The sequence below is a fragment of the Piliocolobus tephrosceles genome, chromosome 17, assembly GCF_002776525.5.
Source record: "Piliocolobus tephrosceles isolate RC106 chromosome 17, ASM277652v3, whole genome shotgun sequence".
NCBI classification, from domain to species: domain Eukaryota; kingdom Metazoa; phylum Chordata; class Mammalia; order Primates; family Cercopithecidae; genus Piliocolobus; species Piliocolobus tephrosceles.
This window is the reverse complement of record NC_045450.1, coordinates 4,567,222-4,576,693: the sequence shown is the minus strand read 5'-3', so window position 1 is coordinate 4,576,693 and position 9,472 is coordinate 4,567,222. Positions and strand designations below refer to the sequence as shown.

The window sequence follows — 9,472 nt, the reverse complement described above, 5'->3', positions numbered from 1 at the left end:
TTAGTTCGGCCTATACCTAGGAATGAACAAGGACAACCTGGAGGTTAGAAGCAAAATGGAGTGGGTTAGCTCAGTTCTTTTTCACTGTCATAATTTTACGTTGTAATTTTTGCAAAGGCAGTTTCAAGCGCAGGCACAGTGACTGTGTGGTTCAAGGTTTTATGTAATGGACCTCCCAAACTCAATAAATATTAGTCGCATAAAGGAAAACAATGCAGCCCTGGAGGAAGATGCCCTGTTGCTGGCATGGGTGAAGAAGAGGCGCTCACAGGGAGAGTTCCTTCGCTGTTCTCCAGCCTCGTATGCAGAGCAAACAGGCCCCGAACATCCCACGTGCTCAGCCCCTGCTCCACGCCAAATCGCCTTCCCTCCCACTGACGTAACCACGGCGCATCACGTGCCTCCCGAGACCCCGCCCCCCGCTGTGACGCCCCGGGCCTCGGCCCTGGTCCAAAGTCTACCCGCCTCCTTGTGACAGAAGTGCGACTGCCAGCTGCCGAGGCGTTCGGTCCTGCCGCTGCGGCCGCTGCCCCAGGGCTGCGGGGACGGTGAGTCGCCGGGACGCATTCAGAGACGGCTTCCCGCGGGAGCCCTCCTCCCCGGGGGAACGGCCTGGGCGCCGAGCCCCTCAGGTCGGGGCGTGACCTCGGATTGTGGCGACCCCTCCCCGCCCCGGCCCGCGGCGCCTGCGCGGTGCATGCTGGGTACCGTAGTCCCCAGTCTCCGAGCGCGCTGGGGGTCGACCGGGCGGACTACAAGTCCTAGAAGCCTCTGGGCGGTGGGACTAGGGCGGGGGGGTTCGTTGTGCGCGCAAAGCCCCGCGGGGCTGAGGGTCTTGTACTCTCCCGGCTCCTGTCGGGACCCAGGCACCTTTCAGCGTTCGGCTGGCTTCGGGCACCGGGCTTCTGGAGGTAAAGCAGGGCCGGCGGTTGGGGCGCGGCACGGCGGGGCCCGTCCTCTCCTCAGGGCGCTGCCGAGAGCTAGCGCGGCCCTGGAGATGTCGAAGACGCTGCGGTGGCTGGGCCCGGCGGACGCCCCGCTGTGTGCCGCGGGGTTGTGCGCCTGGAACGGCAGCCTGCTCGCCCGCACGGTTTTCTGTCAGGGAAGGTTGTGGAAATTGCCAACTCCGTCTTGCAGTGCCAGACAGGGAGGGGAGGGGCGGGAGTTGTTTTCTCAAGGAAAGAGGGTCGGGGAGGAGCCCCGTGGCGAAGCCAGCCCCTGCCGAGCCCAGCGGGTGACCTTGGCCGTCCGGGAGCCCAACAGCGTCCTGCACCCGCGCCCGTATCGCCGACGTGTGGAGTCGGGATGTGGCGCTCGGCCGCGCATCCCCGGCGGAGATGGCGACGGCCTGGCCTGGGTTTGGGCTAGGAGTCGCGCCTTCGAGGACCTTGGCTTAGCGAGTTCCTGGGGGGCTTCTCAACAGGTGTTAGGTGAGGTGGGGCGAGCGGCTGTAAGTTCCTGCAAAGGTGGGTTCAAGATCTTCTGCGTCAGAACCACCGGGGGCTCTTGGGAAACGGGCAGATTCCTGGGCCCCACCCCAGGTGTTGCGATTCTGTAGTTCCGGCGCGCGGCCCGGGAATCTGCATTTAGTAGGCTCCCCAGATCATTCTCGGGCGCAGCTGGGGCTGAGAACCTGTCCCACTGAGGAGGATGGCGGGCCCGGGGCAGGGACGTTCCGTACCGTTTCTGGCAGTTTCTTCTGTATTCTGGAGCCTGATGCTGGGCAGGGCGGTGTCTGGGCAGGTGACTGCTCTCCTGGGTTCTTTGCTGCTTTCCTTGGGGCCGATCTAGGTAGAACTGGGTGGAGGGAGGCGTGCCAGCTCTGCCTTGCCCTCTGCCCTTAATCGGAAAGGTTATGCCCAGTCATTTGCCAGTGTCAGAAGACTCCCCCTCTACACATTCATTTATGAAAAACGTGAAACATATAAAAGTTGTGAACACCCACAGACCACCCCCTAGAATGTAGAGTTAACATTTTATTGTATTTCATCACCTATCTGTCCACCCAGTAGTCCCTCTTGTTTTTTGTGTCAAAATAAGTTGCAGATATCAGTGCCTTTCCTTCCCAAATAAGCATACATATCATTAATTAGAGTCTTATAATTGTTTATTGGGTTTGATTTCTTTATCTTCCGAATGGTTTTTACCTTAATGGAAGCCCTGGGTGTTTAGAAATCCTTCTCTCACCCTTGAGAATTTGAAGGAGTTTGGAGGTTTTCCACAGGATGGGAGGACCAGGGAAGAGCTTTACAGGTTCTCTTACAAGGATTCATTTATTTAAAGCCAGGGTCTTGTTCTGTGGCCCAGGCTAGAGTGCAGCGGTGCTGTCATATTCACTGCATCCTGGAACTCCTGGGCTCCAGCGATCCTCCTGAGTACCTGGAACTACAGGCATGTGCCACCATGCTCGACTAACTTTTTATTTTTTTGTAGAGATGGCGTGTCATTATTTTGCCCAGCAGGTCTCTAACTCCTGGGCTCAGGTGATCCTCTTGCCTCACCCTCCCAAAGTGCTGGGATTACAGGCAGGAGCTACTGTGCCCGACTTCTTACAAGGATTTAAGAGCAGCCAGCCATGGTTCTAGAATCACCATAAGAGCAGAACATTGACTGTGTGATGTCAAGTAATACTTCAGGGAACAAAATTGTTTTGAGAAGTAGCTAATGAAATGCGTCCCAAAGGCCAGCTTGCCCCAGCAGATCACGTTGGCAGTAATTGAAGCTAGTCATCAGCTTGCAGCTCCGTGTCGGCTCTTTACACTGTAAGCGTGTCCATGTTGAACCTACCAGTTGGGTGTGTGTTTTCTAAGCTCTAGGAGAACTGGGCTGTGTAGTGCAATTGAGCTCATGGTGTTGATGCACTGGAGGCCATGGCTTTGAGATCCTTGGGCCCAGGTACTTTGTTCCTTAGCCACAAACTCCAGCCCTTAACCCTACTCAGCTGCCTGAGTGGGAGAGAAAAGAGACGTACTGTGCAAATTTGTCTCCACTTTGAGGAACGTGGTTCCAAGGGCAAGGACATGTTTTTACTCATAGAGGACATGGAAATGTGGCGGTTAAAGTTGTGGCATTTTATAGCATGTCACTGTCCTGTAGGTGGAGGAAGTGCTGGTGAGAAGGTGGCAGGCAGGGAGAGCTCTGCAGAGGACCTTGGTGCTCCATGGGGAGGATGGAGAGAGCGAGCCAGGCTGGCATTGGTGACAGGAGGTTCCCTTTCCCCCACGAGGGGACTTGGAAATAGATTACTCAAAATGGAAATGTGCTCCTTTCTAGGATCCCACAAAAAGTTTGTTTCTGTCTCTGCCTAGTCAGGAGTCTCCCAGCCACAGTCTCTGTGGGAGGTGGTAGAGGCTATGTTGCAACACAGTGCAGCAGAGGTGGGGGTGCCTAGGGCCTGTGCCAGAACCTCCCCATGCCCAGAGGGCTGTCCACTCTGGGAGACACTGGTTTGGCGGCTCCTGAACCCGTGGGCCTGATGGCCCTGGTTACCACTTCTCCTACTCTGAGTCATCAGGTAGTGGTCTGGTGACAGTGGTGGTGTCCTGGGACCAGGGCTGCCTAGATGTGGAGACCTCTCCGTCACGTTGAAGCTGTGTGACAGACAGGCCTCGCTCGCCGCATCTGTGATAGGTGAAGAGCAGCACCCAGGCCACAGGAAGGCCTGCATCTGCTGTTAGTGCTGAAGAAATGAAGGTCCCCTGATGGCAGACAAAGCAAAACCAATACAAAGCCTGCAGTGCAGGGTGACAGGGTCCAGCAGCATTCTGATTCTTCCCTTGAAAGTAGTTGTGATGCCGGGCGCGGTGGCTCAAGCCTGTAATCCCAGCACTTTGGGAGGCCGAGACGGGTGGATCACGAGGTCAGGAGATCGAGACTATCCTGGCTAACACGGTGAAACCCCGTTTCTACTAAAAAAATACAAAAAAACTAGCCGGGCGATGTGGCGGGCGCCTGTAGTCCCAGTTACTCGGGAGGCTGAGGCAGGAGAATGGCGTAAACCCGGGAGGCGGAGCTTGCAGCAAGCTGAGATGCGGCCACTGCACTCCAGCCCGGGCTACAGAGCGAGACTCCGTCTCAAAAAAAAAAAAAAAAAGAAAGTAGTTGTGATGCATTTTTGGTAATACTGTATCATTTTTCCAGAAAACATTTCTTGTCACCTTTTCAGTGCTCCTGATTTGTGGGTGAGACCTGGCTTGGTCTGTACATTGATCCAGTACCATCGATTCTTACTGCAAGGAGGTGTAACGGGGTTCAGTGAACACTTGGGGGTCTTCCTGAGATGTAATTGTTCAATCAATGCTAATTAAGTCTCAATTTAGATCTAGTCCCAGTGTCTGGGTATTTCCCCCAAGAAGGAAAAGAGAACAAGGCAGGTGGAAGTAGGTAGAGAAGGGTGCGAGAGTTGTCTTGGGAGGGTTTAGGGAGAATTCCAAACCGTATTACTTCAGGAAGAAAGCGAGCTTGGTTGCTGCAATTCTGGTTAACATGCAGGCTGGGTGCCGTGGCTCACGCCTGTAATCCCAACACTTTGGGAGGCCAGTGGGGGTGGGTCACCTGAGGTTGGGAATTTGAGACCAGCCTGACCAACATGGAGAAACTCTGTCTCTCCTAAAAATACAAAATTAGCCGGGCGTGGTGGTGCATGCCTGTAATCCCAGCTACTCTGGAGGCTGAGGCAGGAGAGTCACTTGAACCTGGTAGGTGGAGGTTACAGTGAGCCGAGATTGCACCACTGCACTCCAGCCTGGGTGACAGAGCAAGACTCTATCTGAAAAAACCAAACAAAACCAAACAAACAAAAAAAACAACATGCAAACAGCGGCCTCACAGGCTGGGGAAGCAGGAGGAAATGGGGTTCTGTGCAGAGTACAGCCCTATGAACATGCTTTGTTCTCACCTGTCAGCCAGGGAGGTGGCAGCACTGCAGGACTTGGCCAGCTGAGGCAGCAGCCAGAATGTCTAAGTGACTTGCCCATGGTTGCCAAATAATGGCAGAGAAGGGCCCACAGCTGGCCCTGAAACAGCAGGGGTGGCGGGAGAGCAGCTGCGGGAGACGCGGGCTCTCCCGGCCCCATTGTGATCACTGCGTCACGAAGTTGACTGGAATTCAAGAAATGGTGTTTTTTCCTGTCTGGATTTTTGGCTATGAACATAAGTACTTTCCTGAGGAGGCAGTGGAGTCCGTCTCGGCTGCGGCTGTGTTCTCGCCCTGGGCAGTGGCCTTTGGGTTAAGAATGGCACAGGAGGGGTCGGGTGCGGTGGCTCATGCCTGTAATCTCAGCACTTTGGGAGGCCGAGGTGGGTGGATCATTTGAGGTCAGGAGTTCGAGACCGGCCTGGCCAACATGGTGAAACCCTGCCTTTACTAAAAAAAAAAATTAGCCACGCGTGGTGGCAGGTGCCTGTAATCCCAGCTACTCAGGAGACTGAGGCAGGAGAATTGCTTGAACCTGGGAGTTGGGGGTTGTAGTGAGCCAAGATCACACCACTGGACTCCAGCCTGGGCGACAGAGTGAGAGACTGTTTCAAAACAAACAAAAAAGAATGGCACAGGAGGTCCACTTAGGTTAACCCCAAACCTCTGCACTCATTTCTTCAACACACATGGACCAGGCGCCAAGCAGAGCCCAACGATACGAGTGGGAGAGTCCCAGGATTCTTGAGGGGAGATAAGACAAGAGACAGAGAATCCCCTGGCAGGGGAATCCTCAGGAAGGCCCACGTTTGCGGGGAAGTGGGGTGTGGGCGTGTTGGGAGGCCAGGGAAAGAGTACAGGGGTGGGCTTGGGAAGGGTGGGGGCACGAGATCGTTTGGAGGAGTGTGATTTACGATCCGGTGGGGTCATGGTAGATCTGGGATATGGTCCAAGTCCACACTCTTCCCTGTCACCCTTAACTGTTAGATGAGATAGTGGATCTGAGAGCCTTTGAACCGTGGAGTTAGTAGGACTTGCTGACTGGTCATGGTTTAAGGGGACGAGAAAGGTCTGGAGCGCCTCTCAGCCGTCCAGCTTGGCAATGGGAGTGAAGCGAACAGAAGGGTCCGCTGGCTGGAGAGCAGAGTTCCTGCGTGGAGCGGCAGCCAAGCTGCGGCCCATCCACCCACTCACCCGTGTTTCACAGGCTGCCTGGTGCCCTGGAGAAACTGGCCCTAAGCCCTGACCCTGCCCTCCAGGAGCCATGGGTCTGACTGGAAGATGGCCCTGATCACAACTTTCTAATTCTGCATGTTATGAATGACTCTCTTGCCCTAGACCTAGAACTCCCTGGCCACCTCCCTGCAGAGCTTTGAAGCCCCTGACAGGCCTCCCCTTTTCTCTGCTGGAGCACCTGCTGTCACAGAGGCAACAGCTCCTGCTGGGCTTGCCCCTGTATTTTTTATAAGTTCTTCTCAAGTGTCACTTGTCTTGCCAGGTGGATCTGCAGCTCCCTGAGGGCAGGGACAACAAGGTGAGTGACCTCCATGGAGGGTCTGATGAGTCTTTTCAAACAGGTAGTCACTTAAACAAAAGCGAGAAAGGAACTTGGATGGTGATGGCTCTGCTGAGTGAAACGGCTTCATCCTTGAACCTGAAGAGTCCTGCCCTGTTCAGGGGTGAAGGCCTCAAGTGAGCACTTCTCAGGTCTCGGATTCCCCAGGCATTCTGTGTCACCTGACCTCAGGCCTTAGTTTCTGTCCCCAGCATGGTCAAGCTCAGGTTTTGTGGTGTGTGTTTAGCTGCTTTGCAGGGAGAGTGGCCACACCATGACATGTTTCTCTGTGGCCCCAGTAAAACTGGCCAAAAAGGAACTATACCTGCTGAAGGTGGTGGCCAAGTGCTCTCCGGGTCCTCAGCTCTAGGAGCCACCTTCTTGATGTCAGAACTTTGGAGGACTGGATTAGCATCGCAGGTGAGCACAGAAAATGGAGAATTGCGGGGCAACATGATTTCCCAAGCTCTCTACAAGCCTCTCAGCTTATCGGGTAAAAGTGGGCATCCTGTTGTGGCCAGAGGACCTGGCCCACCCATCCTCCAACACAAGGAGTGTTCCCTGCTCAGTGGAGCTGTCTTTGGTGAGAACTGCAGCCCTACGGCAACCCCTTCCTTGATCTTCCTTCCTCCACGCCACGTTTTGTTCTGTGCCGCGCCCGATGTTTTATTTCTGTATTTTATGCCCTCCAGTCAACCCCCCACTGAAGGTGCATGCCGTTAAGACAGACATTGATCTGCCATCTTCAGTGCCTAGGAAATGCCTCACACGTATTGTGTGGTCCATACTTATTGGTTGAATAAAATGATATAGCATGCCTGCATTTCAGCCGTCTCATCTTCCTAAGAGCCAAGATGCAGGGACCATGGTCTGCATGTGCTCTGTCATTCCCTGAGTGTTGGGGGTGCTGTTTTGCATGCAGGGTTGAATTCTTCAGTACACATTCAGTGGGTTCGGTTCTACAGTCAACTAGCAGAGCAAAGACCTCATTAGTCAAACTGTCCTCTAAAGTCCTTGAATTGCCTATTAGCTCAGAGGCACTCCCACTGCCAGAGGCCTGGAGGGGCCTCAGCCCTGAGGAAATAGCAAGTTCTGTGTCCCATTTCCCTCCTCAGGGAAAGCAGGGGACTGGGCAGCGTCACTTCAGCTTTTTGTCCTGGGTACCATGAAATCTGTGTAAACAGAACGCATGTGATGGAATTCCATATGAGCTGCAGCTTGTGAAGCACTTAATCGGGAGTGTGAGATCCCACTCAAGTGTATTTTGAAAACAGTTTTTGGAGAATATGTGAGAAAAGAAAGAGGGCTGACAGTGATGTGGAAGGAGAAAGAGTCAGGACAGCCGAGGTCCTGTCTTGGCTCTGTCATCTCCAGGCACCTGGGGCAGCCACTTCTCTCCTCGGAGAGCGCTCCCTAGTCTCTGCCACTGCTTGCTCACCCATGGTCATCTCCAGCACTTCACAGGGCACCTCTCTTCCATGGGTGCTTAGTAAACATTTAAGACAGAAAAGAATGGCAGCTTAGACTTGGACTCAGTCATCTCTGATGGCCTTTCAACCTCCAAAAGGTGGTCTCTGGCCAGGCGCAGTCACTCACGCCTATAATCCTAGCACTTTGGGAGGCCAAGGCAGAAGGATCACTTGAGGCCAGGAGTTTGAGACTGTGGCGAACATGGCGAAACCCCATCTCTGAAAATACAAATAAAAAGACTGGGTGCCGTGACTCACACCTGTAATCCCAGCACTTTGGGAGGCTGAGGCAGGTGGATCAGGAGGTCAGGAGATCGAGACCATCCTGGCTAACACGGTGAAACCCCGTCTCTACTAAAAATACAAAAAACTAGCTGGGCGTGGAGGCTGAGGCACGAGAATTGCATGAACCTGGGAGGTGGAGGTTGCAGTGAGCCAAGATCACGCCACTGCACTCCAACCTGGTCTCTGATGTCTGAGTCATAGAGAAATATATACATGGCCAAGCAAATGGCAATCCCAATCATGACGTGGGCTCCTGTTTTCCCAAGCTTCCAGAATAAGTCTTCTGTCCCAGCCAGCATGAGTGAACTCAGGGCCAGATGTGACTTCAAGTTACAGGAACTTAGGCAAAAACTGCAATTACTTTTGTACCAACCTCATAAACTTCTATATACTATTTCTTTTTTTTTTTTTTTTTTTTTTTTTGAGACGGAGTCTCGCTCTGTTGCCCAGGCTGGAGTGCAGTGGCTGGATCTCAGCTCACTGCAAGCTCCGCCTCCCGGGTTTATGCCTTTGTCCTGCCTCAGCCTCCCAAGTAGCTGGGACTACAGGCGCCCACCACCTCGCCTGGCTAGTTTTTTGTATTCTTTAGTAGAGACGAGGTTTCACCGTGTTAGCCAGGATAGTCTCGATCTCCTGACCTCGTGATCCGCCCGTCTCGGCCTCCCAAAGTGCTGGGATTACAGGCTTGAGCCACCGCGCACGGCCTTTTTCTTTTTTCTTTTCTTTTCTTTTCTTTTCTTTTTTCTTTTCTTTTCTTTTCTTTTCTTGTTTTTCTTCTTTTCTTTCTGGCAGTCTTAATCTGTTGCCCAGGTGGAGTTCAGTGGCACAATCATAGTTCACTGCAGCTTTGAACTCCTGGTCTCAAGCGATCCTCCTGCCTTGATTTCCCAAAGTGCTGGGATTTTTTTTTTTTTTTTGTGAGATGTAGTCTTGCTCTGTCATCCTGGCTGGAGTATAGTAGTGGGATCTTTGCTTATTGCAAGCTCCACCTCCTGAGTTCACACCATTCTCCTGCCTCAGCCTCCTGAGTAGCTGGGACTACAGGCGCCAACCACCACGCCCAGCTAATTTTTTTGTATTTTTAGTGGAGACGGGGTTTCACCGTGTTAGCCAGGATGGTCTCGATCTCCTGACCTCATGATCCGCCCACCTTGGCCTCCCAAAGTGCTGGGATTACAGGCGTGAGCCACCGCGCCTGACCTTTTGTTTTGTTTTGTTTTTTTTTTTTTTTGAGATGGAGTCTCGCTC

General features: G+C 53.4%; 1 protein-coding gene across 2 annotated transcripts in view; it reads left to right on the top strand.

Moving 5' to 3' along the window:
• Positions 1 to 419: 419 nt before the first annotated feature.
• CDIP1 (cell death inducing p53 target 1) overlaps positions 420 to 9,472 on the top strand; it is a 29,876-nt gene continuing 20,823 nt past the window's right edge. The window contains exon 1 of one of the 2 annotated variants that reach the window (XM_023225785.2): positions 420 to 548. The gene's annotated coding sequence lies outside the window, so the exon portion shown is untranslated. Of the gene's footprint in view, positions 549 to 730; positions 912 to 9,472 lie in introns of those variants that run through there. The other variant, XM_023225786.2, reaches the window with a different exon arrangement.